Source organism: Dendrobates tinctorius, unplaced genomic scaffold (assembly GCF_039654945.1).
Source record: "Dendrobates tinctorius isolate UK_male_01 unplaced genomic scaffold, ASM3965494v1 ptg000016l, whole genome shotgun sequence".
Taxonomy (NCBI): Eukaryota; Metazoa; Chordata; class Amphibia; order Anura; family Dendrobatidae; genus Dendrobates; species Dendrobates tinctorius.
In genome coordinates this window covers 550,032-567,904 of record NW_027361684.1, presented here as the reverse complement: position 1 = coordinate 567,904, position 17,873 = coordinate 550,032, and the positions used below count along the sequence as shown (strand labels likewise).

Here is a 17,873-nt window from a genome sequence, read left to right as displayed (position 1 = left end):
GTATGTGGAGACAATGCATATAAATGGCTGCCAGTAGGGGTAAGAGGTGCTTGTACTCTGGGTCGTTTGACTCCAGCTACTTTTGTTATTCCGAACGACCAGTTGAATACTCAGAGCATACCTAAACACACGTTATACAAAAGAGCCGCTGACAATACACCTCGCCTCTCTGGGAGACCACATATAGTGCAGATGAGTGTGGCCAATAAAATTGTCAGCTCTATTTTTATTTATCCTATGATTACTCAAATGTGGGATAAATTGGTTAGGGCTACAGATTATTTGGATGATCAAATCTGGGATATACTGGATATACTGAACACCACTGTTGCTGTCCAAAATCAGCTTATTATAGTCACTAATCAACATACTATAGTACTAGATTATTTAACGGCAGCGCAAGGTGGTATGTGTCAGGTCATCAGACCCGCTTGCTGTCATTATATAGATCCCAACAGTACTATAAAGTTAAAATTAAAAATAGAGGATGTTCAAAGACTTAGAGATCAGTATGATAAAGACAATGATCGTACTAAAGATAGTTGGTGGTCAGACACTTTCTCCTTTCTTAATCCAGCTAATTGGTTTAAGGGTATTGGAGGCTGGATAGCTGGGATTATACTAAGTTTATTACGTATTGCCGTTTGTCTCCTTATAATATATGTGCTGTTGAAACTTGTTTTTTGGTGTATCTCTGTATGCAAGAAAAGATGTAGAAATAGATAAGGAAGTTTGACTGTAAACAACAAGAATTTAACTATTATTCCTTTGAGTCCTAGGTTGACATCTCATTTCTGGCATGAAGGAGCGTACTCTTGCAATGATGGACGTGGCTTCAGTATCTGGGGGATGGAGAAGGTAGAAGACCTGTCTCCCTTGGGCAACCCGTCGGCCTGGGATAGTACCTGGTGAACGAGCCACTATATGCTGTTGTTGCAGGATCCAGTGTTCCAGATTGTGGAAAATGAAGATGTCAAAGGGGGGAATGATAAGAACTGAATGAGTTAAATAAAATCTGCTGGACATTATTTTTTTCTTCAGGGATATGACTCAGCCATTTTCCCTTGTGAACCAAGGTCAAATATTTCCTGCTTACATGGCAAAGCTGTTGTAGAAGTAACTATTTTTCTTTTCTTTATTGCGCATGTCTGTAAATATCTAAATTCCTTATCATAAAAGGGGAAAGCTTGACTGAGGGGGCAGAGGCGCTCAGCAGGCATCCCGAGTTGTATCATACAGCTTGTGTCTGTGTAATTCTTCTCGACGGGGCAATCAGTTAGAGACATATGGTGTCCTACACCCAAGAACATCGGTCCTTTGGATGAAAGAAGTATCTGAGGGATCCCGACAAGGGGGTGCTGGAAATGATGGAGGGGGGCTGCAAATGATGGAGCGGGTGCTGGAAATGATGGAGGGGGCTGCAAATTATGGAGGGGTGCTGGAAATAATGGAGGGGGTTGCAAATGGTGGAGCGGTGCTGGAAATCATGGAGCGGGTGCTGGAAATTATGGAGGGGGCTGCAAATTATGGAGGGGGCTGCAAATGATGCAGGGGGGCTGCAAATGATACAGGGGGCGCAAATGATGGAGGGGGTGCTGGAAATGATGGGGGGCTGCAAATGATGCAGGGGGCTGCAAATGATGCAGGGGGCGCAAATGATTGAGGGGGTGCTGGAAATGATGGAGCAGGCCTGCAAATGACAGAGGGGGTGCTGGAAATGATGGAGGGGGGCTGCAAATGATGGAGGGGGTGCTGGAAATGATGGAGCGGGTGCTGGAAATGATGGAGGGGGCTGCCAATGATGGAGGGGGCTGCCAATGATGGAGGGGGCTGCAAATGATGGAGGGGGCTGCAAATGATGGAGGGGGCTGCAAATGATGGAGGGGGTGCTGGAAGTAATGCAGGGGGCTACAAATGATGGAGGGGGTGCTGGAAATGATGGAGCAGGCCTGCAAATGATGGAGCGGGTGCTGGAAGTGATGGAGGGGGTGCTGGAAATGAAGGAGGGGGGCTGGAAATGATGGAGGGGGTGCTGGAAATGATGGAGCGGGTGCTGGAAATGATGGAGGGGGCTGCAAATGATGGAGGGGGCTGCAAATGATGGAGGAGGTGCTGCAAATGATGGAGGGGGCTGCAAATGATGGAGCGGGTGCTGGAAATTATGGAGGGGGCTGCAAATGATGGAGCGGGTGCTGGAAATGATGGAGGGGGCTGCAAATTATGGAGGGGGCTGCAAATGATGCAGGGGGCTGCAAATGATACAGGGGGCGCAAATTATGGAGGGGCCTGCAAATGATGGATGGGGCTGCAAATGAGGGAGGGGGTGCTGGAAATGATGGAGCAGGCCAGCAAATGATGGAGGAGGCTGCAAATGAGGGAGGGGGTGCTGGAAATGATAAAGTGGGGCTACAAATGATAGAGGGGCCTGCAAATGATGGAGCGGGCCTGCAAATGATGGAGGTGCGTGCTACAAATGATGGAGGGGGCTGCAAATGATGGAGGGGGTGCTGAAAATGATGGAGCAGGCCAACAAATGATGGAGGAGGTGCTGGAAATGATGGAGGGGAGCTGGAAATGATAGTGGGGCTGCAAATGATAGAGGGGGCTGCCAATGATGGAGGGGGGGCTGCAGTGCAATTGATGGAGGGGTGCTGGAAATGATGGAGGGGAGCTGGAAATGATAGTGGGGCTGCAAATGATAGAGGGGGCTGCCAATGATAGAGGGGGCTGCAGTGCAAATGATGGAAGGGGGCTGCAAATAATGGAGGGGGCTGCAAATGATGGAGGGGGGCTGCAGTGCAAATGATGGAGGGGGGCTGCAAATAATGGAGGGGGCTGCAAATGATGGAGGAGGTGCTGGAAATGATGGAGCGGGTGCTGGAAATGATGGAGGGGGCTGAAAATGATACAGGGGGCGCAAATTATGGAGGGGGTGCTGGAAATGATGGAGCAGACCTGCAAATGTTAGAGGGGGTGCTGGAAATGATGGAGGGGCCTGCAAATGATGGAGGGGCCTGCAAATGAGGGAGGGGGTGCTGGAAATGATGGAGCAGGCCAGCAAATGATGGAGGAGGCTGCAAATGAGGGAGGGGGTGCTGGAAATGATAAAGTGGGGTTACAAATGATGGAGCTGGCCTGCAAATGATGGAGGAGGTGCTACAAATGATGGAGGGGGCTGCAAATGATGGAGGGGGTGCTGGAAGTGATGCAGCAGGCCAGCAAATGATGGAGGAGGTGCTGGAAATGATGGAGAGGAGCTGGAAATGATAGTGGGGCTGCAAATGATAGAGGGGGCTGCCAATGATGGAGGGGGGCTGCAGTGCAAATGATGGAGGGGGTGCTGGAAATGATGGAGGGGGGCTGCAAATAATGAAGGGGCTGCAAATGATGGAGGTGCTGGAAATGATGGAGGAGGTGCTGGAAATGATGGAGGAGGTGCTGGAAATGATGGAGCGGGTGCTGGAAATGATGGAGGGGGCTGCAAATGATGGAGGGGGCTGCAAATGATGGAGGGGGCTGCAAATGATGGAGGGGGCTGCAAATGATGGAGGGGGCTGCAAATGATGAAGCAGGCCTGCAAATGATAGAGGGGGTGCTGGAAATGATAGAGGGGGTGCTGGAAATGATGGAGGGGGTGCTGGAAATGATGGAGGGGCCTGAAAATGATGGAGGGGGCTGCAAATGAGGGAGGGGGTGCTGGAAATGATGGAGCAGGCCAGCAAATGATGGAGGGGGCTGCAAATGAGGGAGGGGGTGCTGGAAATGATAAAGTGGGGCTACAAATGATAGAGGGGCCTGCAAATGATGGAGCGGGCCTGCAAATGATGGAGGAGGTGCTACAAATGATGGAGGGGGCTGCAAATGATGGAGGGGGTGCTGGAAGTGATGCAGCAGGCCAGCAAATGATGGAGGAGGTGCTGGAAATGATGGAGGGGAGCTGGAAATGATAGTGGGGCTGCAAATGATAGAGGGGGCTGCCAATGATGGAGAGGGGCTGCAGTGCAAATGATGGAGGGGGTGCTGGAAATGATATAGGGGGGCTGCAAATGATGGAAGGGTGCTGGAAATGATGGAAGGGGTGCTGGAAATAATGGAGGGGTTGTAAATGATGCAGGGGGCTGCAAATGATGGAGGGGGGCTGCAAATGATGGAGGGGGGGCTGCAAATGATGGAGGGCTGCAAATGATGCAGGGGGCTGCAAATGATGCAGGGGGCGCAAATGAGGGAGGGGGTGCTGGAAATGATGGAGCAGGCCTGCAAATGATGGAGTGGGTGCTGGAAATGATGGAGCGGGTGCTGGAAATGATGGAGGGGGGCTGCAAATGATGGAGGGGGGCTGCAAATGATGGAGGGGGGCTGCAAATGATGGAGGGGGGCTGCAAATGATGGAGCGGGCCTGCAAATGATGGAGCGGGCCTGCAAATGATGGAGGAGGTGCTGCAAATGATGGAGGGGGCTGCAAATGATGGAAGGGGTGCTGCAAATGATGGGGGGGCTGCAGATGATGCAGGGGGCGCAAATGATGGAGGGGGTGCTGGAAATGATGGAGCGGGTGCTGGAAATGATGGAGGGGGGCTGCAAATGATGGAGGGGGTGCTGGAAATGATGGAGCGGGTGCTGGAAATGATGGAGGGGGCTGCCAATAATGGAGGGGGTGCTGGAAATGATGGAGCGGGCCTGCAAATGATGGAGGAGGTGCTGGAAATGATGGAGGGGGGCTGCAAATGATGGAGGGGGTGCTGGAAATGATGGAGCAGGCCAGCAAATGATGGAGGGGGTGCTGGAAATGATGGAGGGGAGCTGGAAATGATAGTGGGGCTGCAAATGATAGAGGGGGCTGCCAATGATGGAGGGGGGCTTCAGTGCAAATGATGGAGGGGGCTGCAAATGATGGAGGGGGTGCTGGAAATGATGGAGATGGTGCTGGAAATAATGGAGGGGTGTTATGAATGGGTCACCGAGGAGGGAAAAAAAAAAGACAACAAGCTAAGTCTCAGAAAACCAGAGAAGTTGGTAACTGTGCAGATTGCAGATCCCTGATCTTAACCGCACAACTAGCAGCAGTCGTGGAGCGTTCCTACGATGGTCCTAGACGCCTCGTCACAACCGGAGAGCTACATAAGCCTAAAGCAGGAAAAGAGGCAAACTAACTGACCCACAGCAGACCCCAAAGGAAAGACAGCCCCCCACATGTATTGACGGTGAAACAAGATGAAAATACAAACAAAGGCAGGAAAATAGGCTGAGCAAACGATGAAAGGACAGGAAAGGAAAGACACTGTCTGCAATCTGCCAAAAACAACCTACAAAAATATTGTCCAACACTTCTTCAAAACCAATATCAGCACTCTGAAATATTCTGAGACAGAGCAAAAAGAGGCCAATCTAATAAGGGACAAAAAGCAGATTGGCAAATACTGATAAATAGGAGTGGACATTCAGCATAGCCCCAGCAGGGGCAGGCTGATTACACAAGAAACTGAATTGACCAACAAGTGTGACCGCAAGTGTGAACATAATATAACAACCAATAGTCCCAAAAAGTAAACAGAGCACTTCAACCATATATATCCAACCAGTCCCTCATAACTAAATGAGGGGCAAAAGAAGAGATCCCACAATAAACTTGAATTAAGAGGTATATATTTTTATTAACAAAATTCTAAAAACAATGTGAATAAGCAGCAAGATAGCCATGATAGAGAACACCTAATTGAAAAATGGGCTATAACATTATGCAGGGTATTGCACAGATCACAACACATGAGTAAAGGGTTATTTAATGTAAATCCGTTATAATAAAAGATAAACAATGATGAATTCCAAGTGGAGAATAATCCCCTAATACAATAATTAAACCACCCTGATTAAATCCATGCTGCATAAGTAAAATACACCATACACATGCTGTCAAAAAACCCCCACCAAATGGCAATAAGCCACAAGAGGAGATAGACCGTTACCAGAGCTCCATTATTGAGGACCATGAATCAGTCCAAAATAAACCCAAATAGAAAAAATGAAAGGAGCCAATGATATCTACCTGTGGCACTGGATCAAAAGGTGTCCCCACACCCCGACGCGCGTTTCGCCGCCAGCTTCTTCCGGGGACGTGTCTACAGGCAGGGTGACCGTGCTTTTATATATCGAGAGGCCAATCAAAGAGAAGAAAGGTTGTGAGGGGCGGCACCCGTCAGTATGATCGGCGCATAGTGCGTCCGCCCACCTCCCCTAGCTCACTTCCCGTCGACGCTCAGTGGCACGCAAGCTGTATGTTGCGTGTCAAAATGTGAGCGTCATAGGAAGCGACAGAGATGTGAGAGGAGGCGCATGCGCACCACTGTCAGATCGCCCCTTACACAAACAACTAAGTAAGCCATCGGCAGCGACCCAAATATGGGAGGATACTCACACACACCACTATCTGATCGCCCCTAGATAAAAAGAGATGGGAACAGGCAGCTAAAATACCAGTCTTAGTATCTATGATCCAAGGACATGAAAAAAGACAACCAAAAAAGGGGGAAAATAAAAATAAATATAAATATAAAGGTGGCAATGTGAATTGATTAAAGAGCCAAATAAATCCTCATATCAGAACAATATAAATGTATAAAAGTGACTAGTGACTAATAAAGTGACAGTGCATGGCCAAAATATATCCATATTTTACCAACGGTGTACATAATTTATTATTATACTAAAAAAGGTGTAATGTCATACTCATGTAGTCACAAATGTGAATATAAAAGTGGGAAAGTGACATTCAAAGTGACGGGTGCATACTAGAAATATAAATTGTTTATTATAATAAGACAATACCATGTCATCATACAAAGAAGAGATCATATAAAAGTGCTACACAATTCAGAGAAATAAAAAAAGGGCCATGAAAGAGCAAGAAGAAAAGGCTTCTTCATTCAGTCCTTTATTCGCTGGTAGCTGCAGATCACAACCTGGATGCCATGAAAGAATTCTCAAGAAAGGCCTAGGTGAAACTAAAAACACAACAGTTAGAATATAACATAAAAACGCTAAAAGGCAAATAAAGAATCCCCACCCTATAAAATGAATGCCTCTACAAAAAAGAGGAGAAACCCATGTTCTCGTTCAGACCAGCAGGACTAAGAGTACCCAAGCGATAGATCCACCGACATTCCAATTGAGCTAAAGCCCTACCCAGATTACCACCTCTAAGGCCCAAATCCCATTGATCTATGGCTTTGAAAAGCAAACCCCTAGGGTTGCAATCGTGATACATCTTGAAGTGTCTGGGTATGCTCTTTAGAGTTGTCATATCTTCAACCGTGGCAGCCTTTTCAATATCAAGAACATGTTCTCTTACTCTCAGTTTAAATTCTCTTGTAGTGAGTCCCACATACACTTTCCCACAGGGGCACTCCGCATGGTATATTACCCCATTTGATGTACAAGGGAGATGTTTCCAAATGTGGAATATCCTTGATCCATCAGCATTTTTGAAGGTCCTAGTTTTAGTAAGATTTAAACACGCCTTGCACAGGCCACAAGGAAAAAACCCAGGATTTAACACTTTTTTTATTATTATTAGATGTGTTACCTTTATCATAATGACTATGGACTAAAAGGTCCTTAAAATTGACTGAACGTCGGGCAACACATTGTGGTGTTTCTGGCAAAATTTGCTTCAAAATGGGATCTGATAATAAAATGTCCCAATGTCTCTGAATAATCTCCCGTAAGTTTTGCCATTGGCCATTAAAAGTAGATATGAAACGTACCTGTGTATTATCCTCTTTGGTCATTTTCTTTTTGCCACTGAATAATAGCTCATTTCTAGACGTGGTCAAAGCTCTTTTATAGCCTCTCTGAATCATTTTCCGGCTATATCCCACGCCCCCAAAAAGAGGTTAGCATAGGAGGGGGCACAAGAAGCCCCCATAGCTGTACCTTGGAGTTGACGATAGATTATTCCATTAAAAATGAAAACATTATGCGTCAGGATAAATTCCAGTAAAATTAGGATAAGATCCACCAAATGACCATCAATGTTGCTTGAGCGTAAAAAGGACCTTTTAGTCCATAGTCATTATGATAAAGGTAACACATCTAATAATAATAAAAAAGTGTTAAATCCTGGGTTTTTTCCTTGTGGCCTGTGCAAGGCGTGTTTAAATCTTACTAAAACTAGGACCTTCAAAAATGCTCATGGATCAAGGACATTCCACATTTGGAAACATCTCACTTGTACATCAAATGGGGTAATATACCATGCGGAGTGCCCCTGTGGGAAAGTGTATGTGGGACTCACTACAAGAGAATTTAAACTGAGAGTAAGAGAACATGTTCCTGATATTGAAAAGGCTGCCACGGTTGAAGATATGACAACTCTAAAGAGCATACCCAGACACTTCAAGATGTATCACGATTGCAACCCTAGGGGTTTACTTTTCAAAGCCATAGATCAATGGGATTTGGGCCTTAGAGGTGGTAATCTGGGTAGGGCTTTAGCTCAATTGGAATGTCGGTGGATCTATCGCTTGGGTACTCTTAGTCCTGCTGGTCTGAACGAGAACATGGGTTTCTCCTCTTTTTTGTAGAGGCATTCATTTTATAGGGTGGGGATTCTTTATTTGCTTTTTAGCGTTTTTATGTTATATTCTAAGGCTAAGTGCACACGTACCGGAACTCTCGCGGAAATTACCGCAAGAGTTCAGGAATTCCTTTCCGCGGGAAAATCGCATTTTAAATTCCCGCGATTTTTCCGCGGAAAAACTAGCATTTTGCAAGCGTATTTAGCTTGCAAAATGCTAGCGTTTTCCAAGCGATCTGTAGCATCGCTTGGAGATCTGATTGACAGGTTGGTCACACTCGTCAAACATAGTGTTTGACGAGCGTGACCAACTTTTTACTATTGAGGCCGCCTATGCGGCATCAGTAGTAAAAGATAGAATGTAAAAAAAAATAAAAAATGGTGTTATTCTTACCTTCCGGCGTCCCGCGCATCCGTTCCCAGCAATCCTTTGCGAAAATGCCCGCGATGACGTCCGTTCTCGCGGGATCGCGATGTCTCGCGGTAATTCGCGATGACGTCGCGCGAATGACCGCGAGACTTCGCGATCCCGCGAGAACGGACGCCATCGCGGGCATTTTCGCAAAGGACTACTGGAAACGGGAGCGTGGAGAGAGGCGGGAATGCTGTGCGGGACGCCGGAAGGTAAGAATAACAATATTTTTTATTTTAAATTCTATTTTTTACAGGGATATGGTACCCAAAGCCCAGAGGACAGTCTCCTCTCCTCTGGACCGTGGGTACCATCCGCAATTGTTATGCTTACTTTCCGCATGGTGGGCACAGCCACATGCGGGAAGAAAGCGGAACAATGCATTCCTATGGGTGCGGGAGCGCCGCGATTCCGCAAATTAATGAGCATGCTGCGTTTTTTACAGCGAAGCGATTCCGCCACGGTAAAAACCGCAGCATTAGCACAGCATTGCGGAATCCCATAGGAATGCATGGGATGCTTATTTTTCGCGTTTTCACGGCAAAATCGCGCGGTTAAAACCGCCGTGGAAACGCGAAAAAAACGCCACGTGTGAACTCAGCCTAACTGTTGTGTTTTTAGTTTCACCTAGGCCTTTCTTGAGAATTCTTTCACGGCATCCAGGTTGGGATCTGCAGCTACCAGCGAATAAAGGACTGAATGAAGAAGCCTTTTCTTCTTGCTCTTTCATGGCCCTTTTTTTATTTCTCTGAATTGTGTAGCACTTTTATATGATATGTTTTTTGTATGATGACATGGTATTGTCTTATTATAATAAACAATTTATATTTCTAGTATGCACCCGTCACTTTGAATGTCACTTTCCCAATTTTATATTCACATTTGTGACTATATGAGTATGACATTACACCTTTTTTAGTATAATAATAAATTATGTACACCGTTGGTAAAATATGGATATATTTTGGCCATGCACTGTCACTTTATTAGTCACTAGTCACTTTTATATACTCATATTGTTCTGATATGAGGATTTATTTGGCTCTTTAATCAATTCACATTGCCACCTTTATATTTATTTTTATTTTCCCCCTTTTTTGGTTATGTCTTTTTTCATGTCCTTGGATCATAGATACTAAGACTGGTATTTTAGCTGCCTGTTCCCATCTCTTTTTATCTAGGGGCGATCAGATAGTGGTGTGTGTGAGTATCCTCCCATATCTGGGTCGTTGCCGATGGCTTCCTTAGTTGTTTGTGTAAGGGGCGATCTGACAGTGGTGCGCATGTGCCTCCTCTCACATCTCTGTCGCTTCCTATGACGCTCACATATTGACACGCAACATACAGCTTGCGTGCCATTGAGCGTCGACGGGAAGTGAGCTAGGGGAGGTGGGCGGACGCACTATGCGCCGATCATACTGACGGGTGCCACCCCTCACAACCTTTCTTCTCTTTGATTGGCCTCTCGATATATAAAAGCATGGTCACCCTGCCTGTAGACACGTCCCTGGAAGAAGCTGGTGGCGAAACGCGCGTCGGGGTGTGGGGACACCTTTTGATCCAGTGCCACAAGTAGATATCATTGGCTCCTTTCATTTTTTCTATTTGGGTTTATTTTGGACTGATTCATGGTCCTCAATAATGGAGCTCTGGTAACGGTCTATCTCCTCTTGTGGCTTATTGCCATTTGGTGGGGTTTTTTTGACAGCATGTGTATGGTGTATTTTACTTATGCAGCATGGATTTAATCAGGGTGGTTTAATTATTGTATTAAGGGATTATTCTCCACTTAGAATTCCTCATTGTTTATCATTTATTATAATGGATTTACATTAAATAACCCTTTACTCATGTGTTGTGATCTGTGCAATACCCTGCATAATGTTATAGCCCATTTTCAATTAGGTGTTCTCTATCATGGCTATCTTGCTGCTTATTCACATTGTTTTTAGAATTCTGTTAATAAAAATATATACCTTTTAATTCAAGTTTATTGTGGGATCTCTTCTTTTGCCGCTCATTTAGTTATGAGGGACTGGTTGGATATAAGTGTGAACATAAGCAAAAAACAAACTTAACTTGAGAAGACTGGAAGAGAGCTGAAGTCCAGGACCTGAGAAGCAGACTGAATCACCAACACTAGGATAGGGCGTCGGCTGTCTTATATCCAGTCTGATACTCCAGAGATCCAGTCGTCATCTTCCTCATCAGGTGACAGATCACTACCACTTAAACCAACCTCACTACCTCCTGTCACCACCAGAGGGAGAACTGAAGGGGAACTCTCAACTGGTGGAGCAGAAAATGAGTTCATAATCATAACAGAGGAGACTGCAAATGATGCAGGGGGCTGCAAATGATACAGGGGGCTGCAAATGATGGAGGGGGTGCTGGAAATGATGGAGCGGGTGCTGGAAATGATGGAGGGGGGTGCTGAAAATGATGGAGGGGGTGCTGGAAATGATGGAGCGGGTGCTGGAAATGATGGTGGGGGTGCTGGAAATGATGGAGGAGCCTGCAAATGATGGAGGGGGCTGCAAATGATGGAGGGGGTGCTGGAAATGATAAAGTGGGGCTGCCAATGATGGAGGGGGCTGCCAATGATGGAGGGGGCTGCCAATGATGGAGCGGGCCTGCAAATGATGGAGAAGGTGCTGCAAATGATGGAGGGGGCTGCAAATGATGGAGGGGGTGCTGGAAATGATGGAGGGGAGCTTGAAATGATAGTGGGGCTGCAAATGATGGAGGGGGGTGCTGCAAATGATGGAGGGGGGCTGCAGTGCAAATGATGGAAGGGTGCTGCCAATGATGGAGGGGGGGTGCTGCCAATGATGGAGGGGGGTGCTGCAGTGCAAATGATGGAGGGGGTGTTGCCAATGATGACAGCGGGGCTGCCAATGATGAAGGGGGGCTACAAATTATGGCGGGGGTGCTGAAAATGATGAAAGGGGTGATGCAAATGATGGAGGGGGGTGCTGCAATTTGCAAATTATGGAATGGGGCTTGCAAATATTGGAAGGGGCTGCAAATGACGGAGGGGGGGCTGCATATGATGATGTGAGGGAGGAGATAGGGGACTGCACCTGAACGAAAGGGAACTGCACATGAAATGGGGGGAGAATGGGGGACTGCAAATGATGAAGTGAGGGGGTAAGGGGGACTGCAAATGATGAAGAGAGGGGGAAAGGGGGACAGCGAATGATGAAGTGAGGGGGACTGCAAATGATGAAATGAGGGATGGGGACAGCAATTGAATTGAAGGTGGGGGATGAGGAGAACAAATGAGGACCTGGGGGGAGCAAATAATGAATTTTCAGGGTGATGGGAGTAAATGATGTATTGAATGTGGGGTAGAGCAGTTGATAATGAATAGAGGGTGGGAGAGAAAGACATGACAATGAATTGGGGCGGAAGGGGCATATAGATATAATGAATTGGGGGAGCAGGAGGCACATATTGGGGGACATTGATGATGCAGTGACTGGTAATGAATTGGAGGAAGAGTACAGGGGCTAATTAATGTATATATTTATTAGGTGGGCTATTTATTGTTGGTGGGGGCGCAGTGGTGAATTATAATTTATATTTGGAATGGTGGATTATTATATATTAATGGTGGGTGCACGTCTGTATTTAGATGTGTAGTGTAGAAGAAAGGGGAAAAATGGGGAATGTGCTCTGGAAGCCGTGCTCAAGGTAACTTTGTGTTATTTTATGCAGAGACGAGTCCTGGCTGCATAAAAAAGAAAAGCAAAGATGAGGGACATCAGCTGGAGACGTCACTGGTGAGTCAGTGTGCTACCTGTACACTGACACTATACACTATAACCTGTTCACTGTGCACTATATACAGAGCTTCTGTGTATAATGTCACAGGTAATCACTGTATTAACTGGACACTGACACTGTATACAGAGCTCCTGTGTATAATGTCACTGGTGAGCTCTGTATTACCTGTACACTATATACAAAGCTCCTGTGTTTAATGGCATTAGTGTTGTGTATTTTTTTATTAAAGATCTGTATTGTAGTATTAAGTCACTATATGGTGGTAGTATGTGATCTGGTTATGGTGTGGCGGTATTTCTCCCTGTATGTGGTATTATTTGGCACTATGTGATGGTAATATGTGGTCTGGTCATGGTATGGAGGTATTTGTTTCTTATATATGGTATTATTCGCTCGCTATGTGGTGGTAATATATGGTCTGGTCATGGTGTGACAATTTTTGTCCCTTGTATATGGTATTAATGGTCATTCTAAAAAATATATGCGACTCATTCCCTTAAAGAAAAATAAATAAAAATAAACCTGAAAAGAGTATTGGATATTTTAGGAAATGTTTAATAAGTAAGAGTAGAATATGGCCCGGCCAAAAGAGTCTACCTTGTTGTGGTGGTGGCTTAAAAATTATTTTGGCCAAAACAAAAGCTGCTGGTTATGTATGTGATCTGGTGTTTGCTGGGAACTGTTAATAGATTGGTGAGGATGTGGTGTAGAAGATGAGTTTTTCCAAGAGCGGGCGGTCGGACTTTGGCAGGCTCGAGGTGTGGAGGCAGAACTGAGGTGGTGCCTGGGTGGAGTCTCAAGGGGTCCCGAAAATGTTGCCAATATGGGGCCCCGAAATTCCTAGTGGCAGCCCTGACTGTAATCATGTGTGTGTTCTGCAGGACTGGTATCTACCAATATACGGTTCCTGTAAGGTGGGACTAGTGCTCTTTTTAGTAGCTTTTGTTTCTTTGATTTATTTAGTAACAGCTTAATGTGTTTCGTTCATTATGTAGTAGAAGGTGTATGGTGGTGTCATTGGTCTGATTAGAGTGTGTTGTAATGTAGAGGTAATGGTCATATTATATTATGTATTCGCGTTGTGGTGGTAATGGTAGTGGGCATTGTGCAGACGTATTATTTTGGCCTTTTATAGTAGTAATATTGATCATATTGGTCTTTGCATTGTGTGTTTTTGGGTAGCAACAGTGGTATACTGTAATTATATATACATGCTATTTTAAATGGCTAAAGGTTGGTCTTATGGGGAGACATGCTTTTTGGGGCTTGGACCCTTGAGCTTTAAGGACCCTGGCAATGCCCCTGCCATATTCTGTGTTTAAATGTCCGTGTTTCTGGAGTTGTATGTTTGTAAGTAAGCTGAGTTATGGTACCATATCTAAGCAGTAACCTTGGTTCTGATACTGTATTGATGTAGTAATCTAGATTCTGGTTCAATATGTATGCCATAAGCTTGGTTTTGTTTCTGTATCTTGTAGTAGACATAGTAAGCTCTGTTCTGCTTCCTTATCTCTGTAGTAAGCTCTGTTCTGCTCCCATATCTCTGTAGTAAGCTTGGTTCTGCTCCCTTATCTCTGGAGCAAGCTCCGTTCTGCTCCCATATCTCTGGAGTAAGCTTGGTTCTGCTCCCATATCTCTGGAGTAAGCTCCGTTCTGCTCCCATATCTCTGTAGTAAGCTTGGTTCTGCACCCATATCTCTGGAGTAAGCTCCGTTCTGCTCCCATATCTCTGGAGTAAGCTTGGTTCTGCTCCCATATCTCTGGAGTAAGCTCCGTTCTGCTCCCATATCTCTGTAGTAAGCTTGGTTCTGCACCCATATCTCTGTAGTAAGCTCGATTCTGCTCCCTTATCTCTGTTGTAAACTCGGTTCTGCTCCCTTATCTCTGTAGTAAGCCCGGCTCTACTCCTTTATTTCTGTAGTAAGCTCGGTTCTGCTTCCATAGCTCTGTAGTAAGCTCGGTTCTGCTTCCATACCTCTGTAGTCAGCTTCCTTCTGTTACAGTATCTATGTAGGCAGCAAGCTTGGTTCTGCTCCCATATCTCTGTAGTAAGCTCGATTCTGCTCCCTTACTTCTGTTTTAAACTCGGTTCTGCTCCCTTATCTCTGTAGTAAGCTCGGTTCTACTCCTTTATTTCTGTAGTAAGCTTGGTTCTGCTTCCATAGCTCTGTAATAAGCTCTGTTCTGTTCCCATATCTCTGTAGTAAGCTCGGTTCTGCTTCCATATCTCTGTAGTCAGCTTGCTTCTGTTACAGTATCTATGTAGGCAGCCAGCTTGGTTCTGCTCCCATATCTCTGTAGTAAGCTCTGTTCTGCTCCCATATCTCTGTAGTAAGCTCCGCTCTTTTCCCATTTTTCTGTAGTAAGCTTGGTTCTGCTCCCATATCTCTGTAGTAAGCTCCAGTCAGTTTCCTTGTCTACGTAGCAATCTTGGTTCTGGTCTCGTGTCTATGTAGTCAGCTTGCTTCTGTTACAGTATCTATGTAGGCTGCAAACTTGGTTCTGCTCCCATATATATGCAGCTAGCTCCGTTCTGTTCCCATATCTATGTACCAGCCTGTTATTAAAGCCTATTATCTCTGCTGCTTTAATGCAGCGGCCAGAGATAATAAGCAGGGCAAAAGCACCGCAACTGGAGGGCCACTGGCTTGTGATTGCCCCCCCGGCTGAAAAGTGCCAGCCAGCCCCTGTTCACTACCAAGGGTGGTTTGCACGTTAACTCCCAGGCCAATTTTTACAATTCTGACCACTGTCCCTTTATGAAGTAATAACTCTGAAACGCTTCCATGGATCTTGGTTATTCTGACATTGTTTTCTCATGACATATTGTGCTTCATGTTAGTGGTAAAATTTCATTCAAATAACTTGTGTTTATTTGTGAAAAAAACAGAAATTTGGCGAAAATTTAGAAAATTTCGCAATTTTCCAACTTTTAATTTTTAGGCCCTTAAATCACAGAGATACGGCACACAAAAACTTAATAAGTAACATTTCCCACATGTTTACTTTATATCAGCACAATTTTGGAACCAAAATTTTTTTTTGTTAGGAAGTTATAAGGGTTAAAAGCTGACCAGCGATTTCTCATTTTTGCAACACCATTTTATTTTTATGGCCCACATCACATTTGAAGCCACTTTGAGGGGTCTATATGATAGAAAATACCCAAAATTGACACCATTATAAAAACTGCACCCCTTAAGGTGCTCAAAACCACATTCAAGATGTTTATTAACCCTTCAGATGCTTCACAGGAATTTTTTGAATATTTTTAAAAAAAAATGAACATTTAACTTTTTTTTTAACAAAAAAAATAATTCAGGTTCAATTTTTTTTATTTTACCAAGGGTAACAGGAAAAATTGGACTGCAAAAGTTATTGTGCAATATCTCCTGAGTTCGCTGATACATGATATGTGGGGGGGAACCACTGTTTCGGTGCATGGCAGAGCTCAGAAGGGAAGGAGCGCCATTTGACTTTTTTAATGCAAAATTGGCTGGAATTCAGATCGGACGCCATGTCACATTTGGAGAGCCCCTGATGTACCTAAACAGTGGAAACCCCCCACAAGTGACCCCATTTTGGAAACTAGACCCCCCACGTAACTTATCTAGATATGTGGTGAGAACTTTAAACCCACAAGGGCTTCAAAGAAGTTTATAACGTACAGCGGTACAATTAAAAAAACATTTTTTCCACAAAAATGATCTTTTCACCCTCAATTCTTATTTTTCCAAGGGTAACAGGACCCTAAAAGTTATTGTGCAATTTGTCCTGAGTACGCTAATACCCCATATGTAGGTGTAAACGACTATTTGGGCGCATGGCAGAGCTCAGAAGGGAAGCAGCGCCATTTGACGTTTTTGGCTGGAATTGAGATCGGACACCATGTCGCGTTTGGAAAGCCCCTGATGTACCAAAACAGTGGAAACCCCCCCACAAATGACACCATTTTGGAAATTAGACCCCCCAAGGAACTTATCTAGATGTGTGGTGAGCACTTTGAACCCCCCCAGTGCTTCACAGAAGTTTATAATGCCCAGGCGTGAAAATAAAAAATTAGTATTTTTTCCACAAACATGATCTTTTAGTCCCCAATATTTTTATTTTCCCAAAGGTACCAGGAGAAATTGGACCCCAAAAGTTGTTGTCCAATTTGTCCTGAGTATGCTGATACCCCATATGTGGAAGAAAACTACTGTATGGGCACACGTCGGGGCTCGGAAGGGAAGAAGTGAAGTTTTGGAATGCAGACTTTGATGGAATGGTCTGCGGGTGTCATGTTGCCTTTGGAGAGCCCCTGATGAGCCTAAACAGTGGAAACCCCCCACAAATGACACCATTTTGGAAACTAGACCCCCTAAGGAACTTATCTAGATGTGTGGTGAGCACTTTGAACCCCCAAGGGCTTCACAGAAGTTTATAATGCCCGGGCGTGAAAATAAAAAAATCATATTTTTTCCACAAACATGATCATTTAGTCCCCAATTTTTTTATTTTCCCAAGGGTACCAGGAGAATTTGGACCCCAAAAGTTGTTTTTCAATTTGTCCTGAGTACGTTGATACTTCATATGTGGGAGAAAACTACTGTATGGGCACACGTCGGGGCTCGGAAGTGAAGTAGTGACGTTTTGGAATGCATACTTTGATGCAATGGTCTGCGGGCATCATGTTGCGTTTGCATAACCCCTGATGTGCCTAAACTATTGAAACCCCCCACAAGTGACCCCATTTTGGAAACTAGACCCCGCAAGGAGCTTATCTAGATGTGTGGCAAGCACTTTGAACCCCCAAGTGCTTCACAGAAGTTTGTAATGCCCGGACGTGAAAATAAAAAAAATCATATTTTTTTCCACAAAAATGATATTTTTGCCCCCAATTTTTTATTTTCCTAAGGGTAACAGGAGAAATTAGACACCAAAAGTTGTTTTGCAATTTGTCCTGAGTAGGCTGATACCCCATATATGGGGGTAAAACACTGTTTGGGCACATGGCAGAGCTTGGAAGGGAAGGAGCACCATTTGACTTTTTCAACGCAGAATTGGCTGGAATTGAGATCAGATGCCATGTTGCGTTTGGAGAGCACCTGATGTGCCCAA

At 45.0% G+C, this 17,873-nt stretch overlaps 1 protein-coding gene across 1 annotated transcript in view; it reads right to left on the bottom strand.

Moving 5' to 3' along the window:
* The window catches only part of ADGRG7 (adhesion G protein-coupled receptor G7), a 125,570-nt gene that overhangs the window by 83,623 nt on the left and 24,074 nt on the right, over positions 1 to 17,873 (bottom strand). The gene's annotated exons all lie outside the window — the stretch shown is intronic.